The sequence below is a fragment of the Astyanax mexicanus genome, chromosome 11 (genome assembly GCF_023375975.1).
Source record: "Astyanax mexicanus isolate ESR-SI-001 chromosome 11, AstMex3_surface, whole genome shotgun sequence".
Lineage (NCBI taxonomy): Eukaryota > Metazoa > Chordata > Actinopteri > Characiformes > Acestrorhamphidae > Astyanax > Astyanax mexicanus.
In genome coordinates, this window is record NC_064418.1 from 24,727,534 (window position 1) to 24,745,437 (window position 17,904).

At 37.4% G+C, this 17,904-nt stretch overlaps 1 protein-coding gene across 3 annotated transcripts in view; it reads left to right on the top strand.

The window, feature by feature from the left end:
- Positions 1-1,755: 1,755 nt before the first annotated feature.
- Positions 1,756-17,904, top strand: part of inpp4aa (inositol polyphosphate-4-phosphatase type I Aa) — a 48,935-nt gene continuing 32,786 nt past the window's right edge. For all 3 annotated transcript variants that reach the window (XM_022680421.2, XM_022680422.2, XM_022680423.2), the window contains exon 1: positions 1,756-1,882. The gene's annotated coding sequence lies outside the window, so the exon portion shown is untranslated. The remainder of the gene's footprint in view (positions 1,883-17,904) is intronic.

Here is a 17,904-nt window from a genome sequence, read left to right on the forward strand (position 1 = left end):
TGATTAAATGTCTAAATACTAAATATTAAAAATTCTTTGGTGCGCTGTAAACGTCAAATTGTAAAGAAACGTAACACCTCATATTTCTTTACAATGGCAGTGGTTAAAAGAAGGGTCACAATGTCAGATTTAAGCATTTTTTTAGCATTGTTATTTACTTTTAAAAATCACGTGTTCTTCTGAGTTATTGTATGTAGTGCTGATAATGTTAAAATACTATTGTATTCATTTGAATGAAATAAACAAATACATTTTAGCCCAAAACGCTAAATCAGAACTCACTGTGATTTAGCCTTAGGACACATCTAGACATAGCTGCTCCCTATCGCTTTGTTTAAATATTTACTATGTAATTCTGCCGAACGTTTTATTTTAGAATTTAGAATTTAGAATTTAGAATTATTTAGATAAATATTGTACATACCTTATATTATTTGTGTGTAATACAGTATTGGGACACAGCCAGAGAGACACAGTCAGAGTTATCACACTAGTCTATAGTATCTTTTTGTTGCACAGTGAGTAAATGTCCTGTTAATCGCTACAGACTGGTGCTGGTATTTGTTTTGTAGTATTTACTTCGCCTTTAGGCGCCACCGTAGATATTACTTCTGTAAACAGAAGATCAGTGCGTGCAGTGTTCAGTATTGACCACTAGCTGGCAGTGTTGCTTCGCTTCCTCGCTGTTTTTTGAGTCTGTGGTTTGCGGGTTCGCTGGGTTGGGCATGCAGGAGAGCTGTACTGTGTGTCCAGACGTATCCAAATACGCGGATAATTAGTCAGTTTAGCTCGTGCAGCCGTTGCTGACACAGGCTTTCAGTTCTGCACACACTTCCTACAGTCCTTTGCACCGTCAGTAAGAATGGGATGATCTGCAGCAGGCGCACGTGAGGCCGTCATACTCAACGCCAAGCGTCTATTATTAGAGGCTGGTTTCAAGACCCAATAACTGATCTGTGGAGCCGTGAAATGATGAAGCTCTTTGGGATGAGCTGCAGTGACGTTTTTGATCCAGACCTGACCATGAAACATCAATACCTTTTATTCATTCATTCATTCATTCATTTAATTATTTATTGAATCATTCAATCATTTATTCTGTTTTTCTTTCTTTCTATCTGAACATGGCACATTAGAACTCAATCAAACAATGAATCAGTTAATCGGTCAATACATAGAAATAAGGCAGGTGTCCTTTAAAAAAATTAAAACATAATAAAGCACTAATGCTTATTTCCTTTGTGGTCCTCCAAAAACAAGCAAATTATTTGAATCACTGTTCCTTAATCATTAGGGCCCTGACAGAAGTGATCTACATAATGAGAAAAACCTTGTTTTAATTTACCTGCAACAGGGAGAATGTGAGAATATAGAAAGCAACCGAATATAAACAGCCAAACATAGCTAATTACATATTCTTATTGTTATTTAAGACCTGCTTGTTCGCCTCATTATTATAGACGTAGGTGTGCCTTGTAACATTTTATTAAAAATAAAATGAATAAATGCATAAAAAGGTATGTTGTAATAAACAAACGATGGTTTGGTTTTGGGCAGCATCATGACATAGAGGGTTAAATAAAGAATTGCTTATATTATGTATAAGTATAAATATATGTTAATAATACGCACATACCCAGTGGTGCATTATTAATTATTTTTATTATTTTTAGTCATTTTCTCTGTTTGATGAGAAATAGCGGCTGTGACGGGGCGGGGCGAGAGTCTGGCGTCACGTCGCTGGATGACGGAGTATCAGGGCGAGTCTGAGGCTCTGTAGCTCTCTATACATTACAGAGCCAGGAGATGCGCTGTAGAGAGAGAGATAAACACAACAACAGACCTACAGACCCCGAGAATGGAGCGATTCTGTGACTGAAGCGTGAGTTTGATTCTCTGTCTTTTCTTTAGAGCTGGTGTAGCGTTAAAGATTATAGATTTACATCGATTATTTGACTGGAACAGCCGGAATGATCGCGCGCGCGCGTGTAAAAGGCAATAAACAAACCGTATGACGTGTGTCAGGATGAGACAGAGATCCTGGCGGTTTTAGGCGTCTCTGGCTCTGTCTCTGTGCGGGTTTGTCTGAGCGCTGTGAGAGGACGGAAGAGCTGTGTATAGATGTACCCAGCAGCGCGAGCTGTGGAGGCCAGATCATCGCTGGACATCAGCGGTCCGTCCGTCTGTCTGTCTGTCTCTCAGTGAGGACCAGAAGACGTGAATCAGAGATGCTGTGGAGCTGAAAGGGGCTTTGAGTTTGTTCAGAGCCTTAAAAGATGGTGTGATTTGATCTGCTGCGGTCACGGTTGTTGAACAGGAGCTGTAGGCTATCGCGAATTTCCTGTTTCACAGAGCATTACTGCTTTAGATTCGGTTTTACTGCACACAGGCTGAGTTAAGGCCTCTTTCTGCCTGATTTCTACAGACCTGCTCATTGGCTATTGGTATTGAAGGTATTGTGTTGTGCATCTTTAGCCACATCCTTAGCACCACCACCACTATCACCACCACCACCACCATTCACTGAGGCATGTTCATAATCAGTGCCTGACACTCTCACTAAGGTGCCACTGTTGTTGTTGTTTTGGTAGTGGTGGTGATGGTGGTGTACAGACAGCAGCTTCACAGTTTCAACATTTCTCCTTCATTGTTTTTTTATTTCCTCTGTTTTTTTTTTATCAGCACACTCATTATTATTGTGTTGCTGCTTCTTAAGCTACAGTATTCTCTCTCTGGAGGAGTCAGAAACATGCTGCGTCTTCGTTAATTAGAGTTATTGATTGGTAAAGGAGAACAGTCCTTCTTTGTAATTATCCCAAAAGCTGACAATGATAAAAACAGCCTTTTTTAAACTCAGCATTTGCACATTGCTACTAAATCCAAGTTCAAATTCAGACAAGACTAATATTGACATCCTGCTGTAGAGAAGCTGAACTTTTACATATATCAGATATTGTACATAGATTAAGGCATACATTAATGTATATAAAGTCTCCTTCTTGCTGTTTGTTTGAGGAAACCAAATCAAGTCAAGAGGCTTTTATTGACATTACATCTGAGTGCAGGTTCACAGTGTAATGAAATTACATTCCTCTGGAATCCATGGTGCAACATAAAACAAAAATACAATAGACAAACATAAAGTGCAAACGTGTAACAAAAAATGTAACAGACAGATCAGTGCAGTAACGATACAGTACAGTAAAATGTGCATAGTGAGGATAAGGTGCAGAGATATGTAACATCCTCTAACATATAGAACACACACACACACCTTGCCCCTTGTTTATTTTTGGACTGGCTACATCAAGTGTTTAATTTAAGTTTATTTATAAGCATCTATCCTGCAGCCAGAATCAGAATTCAGGGAAGTCAGTGAGTGAAATTTTAAAGGCTTATTTGTTTACCACATCTTGTATTGACTTTGGACTATGGGTGGGCAATATGACATGAATATTTTATTGTACTGTGAGACACAATATATTTTTAGGAACACATTGTGGATATGTTCAGTGCTTAAAGAACACTGACCAACACAAATTATTACAGATGATTTAATTTAATGAATTGCAGCACATTTAGTATGTTAATCACTGTACTTAGTATGGGAGAGAATTTATATTGTCATTTTTAAGAATCTACCACCACTAATGGGTTTTGTCTGCATGTTAAATATTATTATATACAGTTCAAAAAAGGGATGTGCTGGAAATTTATGCAGCGTATAAATAGTTGAATGTATTCCCTACAGGAGGTGTCCACAAACATTTGGAACATTTGTTATATAATGTGGTTTATAGTGTATGTAACATAAATAGCAGGTTCCAGTCCTCCTGGGCAACAGCACTGCGGACTTAAGGAACTTTGCAAAGCCTTCATGAACTAAATCCAGAGTTTTAGAGGAGGGAAACTTTTATCTCTGTAGAACTGTGACCCAGAAAGGATGTGGGTTGTCATGTCTATTCTAAAGCACAGCAGATCAGCACCAGTTTACCAACAGGATTCTTTGTAAAGAGCTAAAAGCTAAATGACTTAAACTTTCATACAGAAAGAAAATAAGTACATACAGTACTAGGTCAGCAACTAATGCTGGTGGCAGAAATGAGTGATTCTAGACCCACTGCCATTTTAGCCACAAGCAGCATCAACTGACCCTGAGCTCTGACCTCTCCTTGTGGGAACAGGGAAATGAATGCTTCTGTATTCAAATACGTGGTAAAGCTGGTGCACTAGAAAAAGAAGCATTGCAAAGGGTAAAACAACATTTCTCTGACTTTGTGTTATTTAGTCTTAGTTGAAAAGCAATGAGGATCAAGCTAAAACATAATAAAATGTTTATATGTTTGACACACTTAAACTAGTTTAAAGGAAAATGTCACTCTGGTTAGGGCTGACCAAATAATTCAATATCAATACAAATAACATAATCACACAATATTTAACAGCATCTGTCAAGCTATATCTGACTGATGTTCGTTAAAGGGTACATTATATGCATTGGCCATTTTTCAGACATCAATGTGTAGGATGGCAATTTTGGTGTGGTTTTATACTGCTAATATTGAGATCAGAATTATATTGTATCGACTAGGGTGTGTAATATCGTATCGTAGACAATAATATCGTCAAAATTTGTAAATATCGTGAACAATATTATACCCTAAAATATCTCCTTCTCCTTTCCCATTATATATCTACTAGATACAGATTATATCTGTCCAGTGTGATTTTTTTTTTACTTTAATCCTGGATATATGGAGATATATGGAGTGCATTATTTTTAGTATCATGACTGATCATTCTGGATCATTGACTTCTGTTACAAATCTGATAAAATTCTTGTATTTTTTTTATATCTCACTTAGGGGTGTGCCATATTATATTGTATGTAATTTTTCTTGTAGTGTATTGTGTATTTTTGAAATAATTTTTTTAAAGTGTTTTGTCATACCGCCAAGAGTATCGTTATCGCGAAAACACCATGAAATATCGTGATATTATTTTAGGGGCATATCGCCCACCCCTAGTATCGACTGATATTAAGCCAGTAACAAAATGTGATAATCATGACATTGTCTATTGTGTTTATTTGTATTTTTGTTGACATATAAAATATAAATGACATATGACATTTTGCCAGCCATGCAATGAACTGTGACTCCATATACACAGCGTGGACTGCAGTAGGTGAAGAAAAAAGTATATTTTCCAAACTATGATTAATTAAAATTAAAAGTCTTTAAATGTTTATAATTGCTTTGTAGTGCTATTTTATTATTATTGTGTCAGTGGCCTTAAATGGTCTTAAAATTACAGTAATATTTTTTATCGTAATGAATTCTGAGACACTATGTTCTGAACTGAAATTAAAAAATATATTATAATATAAATGTTGGCCATATAGTCCTATCTCCTGTAAATAAATAAAAAATCCTCAAAATTGTAACTTTACAGATGAAGCCAATACATTACTAAAATGTTTAAAGGCAAGTCCATTTGACGTGACTTAATTCAGAGTCATTTTAAAGCATTTTTAGTAGTCTATTTATGATGATGTTTCAAGGACAACTGATGGTGTTCAAATGAAATGTGGAAAAAAGTTATAGAGATACATGAATATCTTTTTTTTTTTTTATCAAGATTCAGATTCACTGAAGGCTGTTTAGCCCCTCATATGTGTTAATAGAATTTGAGTTGTGATCTCAATAGGCTGTATAATAAAAAAAGTTGCCAGCTTTCAAAAACTGCCTGGAGAGCATATGTCATGAAAGTGAGAGTGACAGTTAGTGAATGGTATTGAGGCTTTGAGTAATAGAAACATTGTGGAGATGGAAAGGGAGGGGAGAAAATCAAAACAGCTTCATAAGCAAAAGACAGAGATAGCAAGAGGGGGCTGCAGTGAAGGCGGTTCTGACAGTGCCTTTGGAGTGAGGAGGGATGCTCTCTTGCTGGATCTGTCAGGCCTGCTGTGTCCCAACAGGGAGTCCACTTCTCCCTTTACACTCACAGCTGTAAGACATCCACCCTGTTCCTCCCCACTGCTGTCCTCACCCAAGAGCTCACTCAAGGGCCTTTAGAAAACTAGACCACTCATGGTGAGAGATGTCTAGAGGTAGGGCAGCAAAATGTATGGTTTCTTAGTCATTACAGCTGTATCGGGTCTTGCATCCATCATGTTCAACTGAACAATGGTTCAGCCTAAAGCAGTGGTCTGTGATTTTAAGAGATTTAGAGACCTCTCTGGTGAGAATGTGTAACTGCACCCAGCGTGTTAAAGAGTACTTTTACATTTTGCGTTGTGGTGCTCTTTTTTAAGTGTAGATAAATCTGATGATTGCAAGTTTACTTTGAATAATTCAGAGAGTCAGTCACTCAGTGTGTTTGGAGTGGAGTATTCCTAGAGAGCTCAGTCAAAACTTGGTGAAGGAAATGTCTACAGAGGTTGTAGAGAATTATATATGGGCGTCATTCATATCAGCATACACTGTAAGCCTGGATAAAGACAAATTGAGTTTACTTAAATTATGTGAGGAAACCGGTTGCCTTAAGATTTTTAATCATTGTTTACTGACATCACCAAAAGACAACAAACTCTTAGTTATTATCCCTAAATTGTAAGTTCCTTTCATTGATTACATTTTTTTGTTATATCAACTGTTTGCATAATAATTCTACTTTGAATGTAATGGTCAGGTGAATAAAATAGTTAAAATAAATCTGGATTTAGTCATCCCTTTGATTTCATTGAAGTAAAATACAGATTTGAAATACTCATTGAAAAAAATAGCACTTCAGAAAATGATGCTTGTTCATACAGCATACAACACTGAGACCAGACAGGTAATCGTAATATATGATCTACAACTTTACCTAAGGTTGCTGGGGATAAGGCTGCATGATATTGGAAAAATTGCAATGTTTTATATTTTGACAATATATATTGCGATATTAAACTATGAAGGACCTGTGATATCACCAGCCCCACTTAGCCCTCACATCAGGGATCCGGACCGCCTTAAAGTCAACCAATCACTTAAAACCTGAGAAAAGCAGCAAAACAACAATAATCTGCCCTTTACTTTAAAAGGTTTTTCTGGAATCAAAAGTGTGATTTCAGCTGTAACTGCAAAACTGTGTGGAACTGAGGTGCACAGCTTTCGACAGGCTGTCTGCTGCTGCGTTTACAAGCACATACTCAGCCATGTTGGAGGCCATGCGGTTACCTCATGCTTGCAAGCTCTCCCTCCACCTTGCACTTCTCAGGGATCAGCAGCCTGTCACTCACACAGACACAGAGACAATGCTGTTCACTCAGAATATTACAAAACTGTTTATCTAGTTCTTTTGTTTCAAGACTTAAAACATTGTTACACAACGTGTTTGAATTAAGCACGTCACAATGGCGATGCTTAAATTATATGTCTTGCAGCCCTACTGCAGGGAATCACTTCACACTAATGGTGAGTGTCAGAAACTAGGGGACACACCCAGTGTGCCAATAGACTGTGCCAGAAGCCAATGGAATAGAAGCTGCCAATGCCAACAGACTAAACTCAGTTATTAAAAGTTGATTTAACTCAAAGATCTCCGTTTTAATGTATATGTGCCCACAAATGTTCACCTAATTTTACATAAAATAATGCAGGTGCAATTTAAATAAATTGCCATATACAATTGAGACCCATGTTTTTAAGCACTCAGTTAGACATCTATTTCAGTTGTATGTGTTGTGTTACAAAATGACTGTAAGACCAGAGGCAAACTAAGCTAACCAGTTGCTATACAAATAATGTATTGTAGCATTTTTTTTTAGCAGTGTTGCTCAAGTAAGTTGTCAGAACCTCTTACAAAAAAAAACTTGAGCAAAAACCTTCCAGACAGTAGGTATATTATAAATAGCTACAAAATGTCTTCAGACCAATCATTTTTTTCTGTGTTTTTTTACCATGACGAGTGACGAGATATGATTCAGATGAATAATAATTAATGTATATTATATTTATGTTAGGGGTGTACGAAAATATGGATATATCACAATATTACAATTGTACAGTAGCAGTGTTTTTATTAGCTTACAGGTAAAAATGTTGTGTTGTGTTTAAAGCTGAACCACTAGATAGCACTAGATACTCTGTCGTTAGATTCCACTGTTATGATTACTAAAAAGTAAACTTTACAGTGTTGCAATATATTGTGATATATTAAATCAGAACCCCTGTAGTATGGTGCATATTATATCACCATGTTCCTGCCAATGCACAGCCCTTATATGCAGGCTTTGTCTGCATAAATGTGTCTATAGTAGGGGTGGGCAGTATGGCCCTGAAATAGTGTTAGGATATTTTATTCTTGCTGATATGACCTACTTTTCTCCCCAATTTGGCTATGCCCATTATCTTGACCACTCAGCTGCAATCTCTCTATCACTAGCAATGCCCCAACACCAGGAGGGTGAAGACTAGCACATGCTCCACTGATACGTAGCCAGTGCGCTCAGATGAAAGCAGAGAGAGCATCTCAGCTTTGACACAACAGCTCTCAGACGGCTTGGGCTGGCCAACATTATCTTAGGAGTGATGTAGGGATAGAGGGCACCATCGTGTTCTCAATAATATTGCAATATGACGATATGGAGTTTTTTCTTTGTTTGTTTTTTTTGTCTGCATTTTTGGTGTTGTTATGGTGAATGATACGAAATGGCACACTCCTAGTCTATAGTATAATGCCCTTATTGGCTATATTACTCAGTGGCAATACTGTAAAGATTGTAGAAGTATGGATTTGCTATTTTCAACAGCAGACCACAGATTCACAGCCAAATTAGTGCTGTGATCTAATCATTGTATCCCAGAAAACACATTACACAGTAAATTATTCCCAGCAGATATCAGTGGTCATGGGGACTAATGGGCAGAAATCATGCTAAATCATGCATGAACTAAAGATGAACTCGCTGGTCCCTACCCTGCAATTTTTAACGTTGAAGTGCTGCTTATTTAGCTCCCAGAATTTAGTCTATTTCTACTTATATCACTGGGTGCTTGTTTAAAATAGACACAAATCTCTGACACACTGGTTACAAGCACAAAATAACAGAGCAACAAACACAAAAGGAAAGCATGGAGAATCATGTTCTGACAGATAATGAGACAGAACTAAATGATGACGAATACAGATCCACTAATTACATTTTGACATTGAATCCAGCCAAAACAGGGATTAGTGCTACCGATGATTCTTTAGGTTGTCATACAGACACATGGCTGTGTTTTTCTTTTATGAATGTGTATCCTGGGGTTGTAGGACAGGCTTTATGTTGTGATATATTGAAGAGATTATTGTAGTAGCCTGTGGTGAGGTTGGAAAATAATTGACAGATTTGTTTTCTTTAAATGCTGAAGTGTTTTTATATTTTTTTCCAAAAGAAAGCTTATTAGTAATAATTATTCATTAACAGAAACAACAGGAATTGCAAGCATAATATGTTATGCACTAGCACTGCATGCTAGTTCTCACAGGGAGTCATAACTTGGCACAGCACCTGTATGGGCTAATAACAGCACAAATCGCTTACATACAGGCAAAAAGATGAATGAAATCTGATCTGCCCATTCACATTAATATTGCATGCAATGAACATGAGATGAGTATTCGATCATGGGTCACATATAAAAGTGACTTAAATCTGATTTGAAAAAAAAAAAAAATCCACACAGCCATTCTCTAGGGTGGAGCAGTGGAGGATTGGGCAGGTCCTCGTAGGACTGTCCAATAAAGACTTCTTTTCAGTAGCTTACTGATCACACATATGGAACAGTAAAGTCGAGACTTTATGGTAAGATTGTGTGCAAGCACAACATATGACATTCCTCCACAAAAAAAAACAGAAATAAGTTAGAATTACAAAAACTAACAAACTTTGCTCTTGAGTCTTTGTTTTCCTCTTTTCTTTACTAAATTTTACTCAGTGGTGCTTTTTTCCCTTTTTCTTTTAGTTGTTCTGACTGCTGCAGAGAATTGTGGGTAACAGAGGGCTTGGAAGGATACATCAGACGTGTCCTCAAAATTGCTCTTAACATCCATTCCATTTCTCAGTTGTATCAGAAAAATTCTTCACTTTGGAACAGCCTTTTAGTACAAAGCAGCTGAGAAATACAGCCCACCTCTATAGGAGACCCATTTTCAATTCCCTTAAAAACTGTGCTATGTTTTTTAATAAAGATTTGTTAGTATCGGCCCACACCCTTGACTGGACAGAGAAGAAGAAGAGAGTTGGGGGCGAAGGAGGAAGATGGTGAAGAGGTGGGTGCGAGGTTGTTGTTGAGAGGAAGTTACAGTTTATATAGGGTGGAGAGGGGGAGGAGTGAGGGGGTGGATCAATCTCCCAAAACTAAGTTATATACATAACTCTACTATGTGAGGGATCTTTCAATTGATAAAGAAACTTTATATCAAATGCAGGTTGTTGACACATATCTTTGTTATAAACATAAACAGTATGCCATCATTCTTACCTTAGCTGGGCCTCTTATCAGGTGAACAGCTCACTAGTGTATTGTAAGGACAAACACTAATTGGACTTCTAATAAATCAGATTCATATATGTTGTCATGAGAAAGCCTGAGTGGTTGAAAAGCTTGAAACAGGGCTTTGTAATAAAGGAGATAGATAGTGGGAGATTAATAGCCAGTGACTTTGAGACATGATCAGGAGGGAGTAGAAGAGAGAGGGAGAAGGAGAGAGAGCCACAGAGAGAGAGAAGCGCATTAAGTGCTGTCATGGTTTGTTTACATCCTGCGTCATAACTGCGAAAGAGCTGTTTTTAGATCCCACAATAAAATGTAAGTTACAGACTACAACCACAGTATTAGTTTCACATATGCACTGTACACTGTGCCCAATCACTAACAAGATGACAGATTAATACCAAGAAAGAGGGATAAAGATAGAAATACAGAGAACTGTGTACAACTTTCATAAATGCTGCTGACTTTTTCAATAGGCGTATAAATTAGGAGTACACTGTAAACCCATATGTTGTTTAAACTCAAATGATTTAAGTCTGTTTTACATATAATTGCATATTTCTAAACAATAATCAACTACTTTGTGTTGAGTTGAACATTTGGGGGCACATATACTGAGATCTTTGAGTTGAACCTACTCATACGCAGCTCTTTTCCATTGGCTAATTGTCACAATTGCATACAGGATTTGTCCAACAGTTTCTGACACTCACCCTCAGTGTGTAGTGATTCCCCCTTGGGCTACCTTAGAAATAAATCAAGTTCCTCTTTAGTTGTAATAACTTGTTGTTTTAATTTAGGCTAACTGAATTTTACCCATTACTTTAAAAAATTGAGCAAACCAGCTGCCTTACCCATTACTTAACTTTTTTAAGGAGCGGTTTCCTTACAGTGTAGCAGAAGAGACTGGCTTTAAACAAAATAAGAAGAGAGACGTTAAATTATCTGTGATAAGGACCATCAGACTGCAGTACTGCAGAATGCCTTTAATCCAGTCTCTGCAGTGCTCAGTAGTCATGTTTCATGTAGTGGTGTTTCAGTAGTGGTGTTAACTCAAATCACATTTAACTATTTAGGGACTGCTGGATTATTGAGTAGTTATATATAGATATATCTGGTGGAATAGACTAAGCTTTGAGTTAATGTCTCCAGCAAAATTGCTGGTTACCCCTGTTTTGGATAAATGTCTTTATACCAAGTGTAACAAAATGAATGTGCACTTCTCTCCAGTGCTATGAACAAAAAAAATAAAACGTTAAAAAAAATCATTTGAAAGTTTCTATATTACAAAAATACAAAACAACTTGTGTGGATATAGCCATAGCTCACTGTCGGTGGCAGTGGATGGAAGAAGGCACTCCCAATGTTATGTTAGTAAGGTCTAGGGTTGGGACAATATATCAAATCACGATATATCATATAATTTTGATCGGATCGTATTGATGCTTGGCATCAATATATATATATATATATATATATATATATATTTACATATATATATATATATTTACACATAGGCTCTCTAAACTACATAAGACTCACCCAAAATTAGACTTACTAAAGTTACTGCTTCATTACTTTACATGGTGGTGCTAATTTATTGAACAGGGTAAACCTGAGAACATCAGCTGTTAAATTCTGTCTGACACCAATAAATCTGTAATTCCTGGTATTTGCTTATTTAGGAGTATTTTATCCTCTTCAGTAACACAGATGTTGTGAAGTATTGCAAAAAACTATTATTGCAGAATCACAGTACCATGATATTAGTGCTGGCTGATTTTTTTTAATATTACTTTTAATATGCATACAAGTGCCCTGATAGAGAACTGACAGATCACTGCTTGATATTGGCTTATACTCTGAGTCCAGAATTTGTATCAGGGGATAAAATGTCACTAAAGGACAAGAACAAAGAGAAAGAAAAACTTCCTGCCTGGGCAAAAAGCAGATAACAGTGAGGTTAGAGTCAGTTACAGCTTTGATGCAGCAGGCATCTTATTTAGATGTTATAGAGCTGATCCATTTGTCTTTTGCTTTGTTGAGGACAACTTTCTTGAGATCCACATTAATAATGAGTTGCATGACATTATTGCTATTTCCTTAAACTTAATAGATGATACGTACATTAAATGATTAAATGCATTCATCAAATGCACTATTAAAAAGATGAATCTCTCGAATTCTCCTCATTTACCCTGGTGTGACAGGTTCATGTGTAAATGAAGAGCAGCTCCTGTGCTGTGTGGAGGCTGATAAAGACACAGAGTCTGACTCATACAAGTGAGTCACACTTCAGTAAAGAGCACTGCAAGTCACACACAGCGTATCAAATTAACATCAAATACACACCACTCCAAATTTAGTCTATTTCAAACATACTTTTTTTCTGATAAAGAAATAATTTGGAAGCAATATTGTTTAATATAAGAGTAATTTGAGCTCTAAATAGATTAAAAGACAGAAGACACTCTCTGTATGTAAGGTCTGAATAGTGGAAAAGCAGATATGATTCAGGGTTGTGGCAGAAATATTAGTAACGATACCTGCTTACATATCTCAAAACCGACACTAAAACATGGCAAAAACCTAAAATATTAGGGGTGTCACGATCTCGATATTTTATCGAAATCGATCGAAATGAGGTCATGGTCTCGAGTATCGAAGTCAAAACGAGAATCGACGATCCCTCCCGCGCGCGCTACGCAAATGGCGGGAGTGTGATCACTGTTTTTTTATCTGTCCAACGGGGGAGGGGGGGGGTTGGGCGCGCAGGTTTTATATCTGTATCTGACGGAGGGGTGGGTGCGCGCAGGTGAGAGCGTGTGAACTCGCTGAAATGCGTGTGTCAGTGTGACTTGAGAACACTGACTATAGATCACAGTGAGGTGGATTAAAAATCTTAAACTTATAATTGACTACACCTGTTGCTTTCCATTGAATTAAAAAAACATCTTTCTCTCAGATAAAGTAAACACAAGTGTGTTTCTGACTAAAATAAAAGCTTTTCAGGAGAGATATAAGTTATGTGTAAATATTTATAAGACAATACCTGACAAAATCTGTTTTAATGACGTTAATAAACATCACTGTGACAGCGCTAGTCACAGTTTCACCACATCACTTATCTAACCAACCTGTACTGATTTCTGCCCCCCAATAATGCTTTCAATGACCTCTAATAGCCTTTAATAGTCTTCAGTAGCCTTTAAAAGACTTACCTGGCGGCCGTGGTGTGTCCACTAAACTCCGTAGTTATAAACATCCTGAGGTTAGCAGCGCGCTAACTGACCTGTTTATAATGTAATCCGAGCAGTGACTCCGTGTCGGCTGTTCTAACCTGCTGCTGTTAGCTGCTTGGGCTGAAAGATGAACTGTAGTGAGCTGTATTATCCGGTTAGTGGGGTTAAAACCTTTATTTGTTTACAGAAACAGTAAAAACGGACTGGCTGAGCCCTGTAGCCCGTGGCTGGGCTGTACTGAAGTAGTGACTGAGTGAAGAGAGCGGGGCTTGTGCTGCTGCAGCTCCGACTAGTGGTTTGATGAAGAACTGCAGTTTCACCAGCCATCCACACACAGCTCTGATAAACTGCTTGTTTTAATAGTGCACACTGTTGCTACCAAAAAAAGTCACTAGATGGCATTACCATATATATCTTAATAAATAATAATAATAATATTTATAATATTTATAATAATAATAATAATAATAAATATATTATTTAAATTTTATGAGGCATAAAATAACAAGAAAAAAAAACAAGAAAATCGAGAATCGAATCGAATCGTGACCCTCAAATCGAAAATGAAATCGAATCGAGGATTTAGAGAATCGTGACACCCCTATAAAATATCATACATTAATAGAATAATAGAAGATTGAACATGCAACTGTTTTTTGTAGTAATAAAAGAAAAAATGAAAATATTTATATGATGTTTATTCTTTATTTCAAGTAAGAACATTATAAGTTTATGGAATTTCTTTGATAGATAACTTTATATTTCCAACCAGAGCTCACTGATTAATCTGTTTAATAACTCAGTACATGTCTATGACAATCACATTTTTTATCATAAGAAATGATTATTGACAAAATTGAAAAAACAAACAAACAGTACAGCTGAGTTTAAAATGCTTGGTGCTGACAATCTATTTGAAGTCGCCTGATGTTCTATTTATATATTATTTTTAGTTTGGAAATTATGTTTTTTGTTTTTTCGTATTTTAAATGAATTTGAATTTGTTGGGTATTACTGTATTTTATCTTGTCTTTTCTCTGGCTACCTTCCTCTGTGTGTTTACTTGTTATTTATATTATATTGTGCTTGCATGGCCTTAGTGTTGAAGGCTGTAAGAGCAAGCTGGGAGCTTCTCTGCTGCTGAGTGTGGATGTTGACTGAATGCTGCAAAGAACACTCATGCACTAATATGGAATTATGCCATCATTGGCAATTGTTGACATGGCTTTTTATTTTAATAAGGCCTTTATCCATTTTAATTGGATAGACAACTGGAACTAAATTGGTATGAGTCAGTATATAAACAGTATAAATATACAGTATGTTCAGACGGCCTAATTTATAATTTGGCAATTACTTTGAAGTAATGAAGTTATTTGGTTTGTGTAAGAATTATTACTTTGATTTGGATTAGCCAAATTTAGTTCATTTTAGTGTTTTGTCATGGTTGTTTTGTGTAGTTCCAAACAGAAAATATAAAAACGTTTTAAAAATGTAAATATATATTGATTAGACCAGTGAATAAATATCACAGTTTGTGTACAACAGAGTACTGGCAAAAATGGCACTGGTAATATGTTATTTGCTACAATAATAGAAAGATTACTGTAGACTATCTGCTGTGCAGTAATATGTATATGTACTGTATATTTACAGTGTGTAACTGGTACATTCACTGTAAATGTACTGAGGAACGTTCTCTTTGAGATGGCTCAAAACGTAGGCTGCAGCCAGTACACACAGATGGATGGCTGGTGGGATGTTGGGTGACTGATTTGCTGTAGGTTGCAGAGCCAGCCAAGCTACCCAGTACCAGAGCATGGCCCACTACCTGCTGCTCTACATATCTTCCTCCCACTAAGCTCAAATCCCTCCATTTTTAGATATCAACATGCTGACCTAATCTTTTTTTGTTTGTTTGTTTGTTTTTTGTGCTGTTTAAGAAAATCCAATGATCCTCTTCTGGCACTAGATATTGTTACAAGTATACTTTTTTATGTACAATGAATTTTAGTTTTTTTTTGTTGTTTTGTGTTGTTTTGTGCTGGTACTATTTGTTGTTTTATGCTAATGCTTCTTTCTTTAGCTAACTATTTTTTTTATAAAAAATAACCGTCAGCTGGACGCTGGTAGGCTAGGACTCAGAGAGCGGGCAGCATGCTACCTATTGAGCCATCCGCTACTTTCATCCACGCTTCATTTCCCCCCCAATCTGTCGTCACAGCATCTCTCACTCACTTGTGCTTTCTCTACATCTCACTATCTTCTTCACACAAACACACACACGAACACAGCAAATGGCACATTTCCTCTTGTTGAAGGTGTGGAATATGGAGCTACAGTAGTGTTTATTTTCCACAAATATGGAGCTACACTAGTGTTTATTTTCTCCATTAAAACTTTCAGTTATACTCAGCAACTCAGCACATTAAAATAATCTCATTTAAAAGCATTAATTCTACCCTGATAAATTATAATACTGTTTAAAAAAGGGATCTGCCATCAGCTGCTGGCGCTCAGAGGGAGCACAATTGGCCTTTCTCCCTCCAGGTGGGTAGATGGCGCTCTCTCCCCATCGCGCTTAAAGGTGGCGCCGGTGGCATCTGTGAACGGATGTATCGGAACCTAGCCGCTGTGCTTTCCTCCAGTGCACTAGCCGCTCAGGCAATGATTCATCAGCAGCAGCTCGAAAAAAGGGATGACTGACTTCACACGTGTCCAAGGAGGCGTGTGCTCGTCCGCATCCTACTAGGGTCGCAGGTGCCACTGATGATGGGGACGCACAAAGGGGTGGGAAAATTGGATAGACAAATTGGGAGAAAATGGGGGAAAAAATCAGAAATTACAAAAAAAAAAAAATCTAGTCTGCCAGACCTAAACCGCACTAAACTTTTATTGCTGTCTCCCTTCCAACAATACAGTGAAATACCAGTATTAAAAAAATTAAACATGATTTAATAATGTAATGATTAATCAAATCAAATCAAATCAAATTTATTTGTATAGCGCTTTTTACAACTGGTGTTGGCACAAAGCAGCTTTACAGAAACATGATTACAGGACAAAGAATCAGGCAAAACATTAAACATAGAATATACATAATACAGAACCCCCAGTGAGTGCGGAGGCAAGGAAAAACTCCCTCAGAGCTGCAGGAGGAGGAAGAAACCTTGGGAGGACCAAGACTCACATTAAAGGGGGGACCATCCTACCACTGGTCAAATGGCTTTTAAATTAATTTTAAAAAGTCTTTCATACATCCACATAGGTTTTATATATTCAGGTGTATAGCAGCTCCACTAATGGCTTATAGAGTAAGATGGATGATGAGCAGCTGATCTGTGGTGGTGGATGGAGAAGAGCTGACTTCAGTAACTTCCAGTCTGGCCAGACAGAGGACATGAGAGCCTGAGGGTCCAACATCCCTCGGTATCGGGTCAGACAGGTGGGCAGTCAGTAACTCGGAGGAAGGCAGAGAGATGGAATTAGTTTTACTGGATTTATGTAAAACAGAGAATATAAAACATTATCAGAGTGTGGCAAATGACTCCGGCAGATCTAAATAAAACAGCCTAACTAAAGGCAGAGAGCCAGAAGGTAACATAGACATGGAGGCTCCCTGAAACACTGGCATCCACCCACTCCACCGTCCACAAACCTGAGTGACCGTGTGCAGTGGGAGAACAACAGCACCTGCATCTCAGTTTACCACAATTTCCTCTGTCCATGAACCCCTGAATCTGCAGCCTTATCTAAAGGGATAAAAACATTAATTACCAAAAGCTAAACTAAACAAGTAAGTTTTCAGTCTAGACTTAAAGATTGAGACTGTGTCTGAGTCCCGAACATATTCGGGGAGATTATTCCAGAGTTGAGGCGCTTTCTAAGAGAAAGCTCTTCCTCCTGCAGAGCTCCTCTGAATTTTAGGAACTACTAATAAACCAGCACCCTGAGATCTAAGTAATCGCGGTGGTTCATAACAGGAGATGAGGTCTTGTAAATACTCAGGAGCGAGCCCGTGTAGGGCTTTATACGTTAACAGGAGAATTTTATAGTCTATGCGGAATTTGACTGGAAGCCAGTGCAGTGCTGATAGTACTGGACTAATATGGTCAAATTTTCTCGTTTTAGGAAGG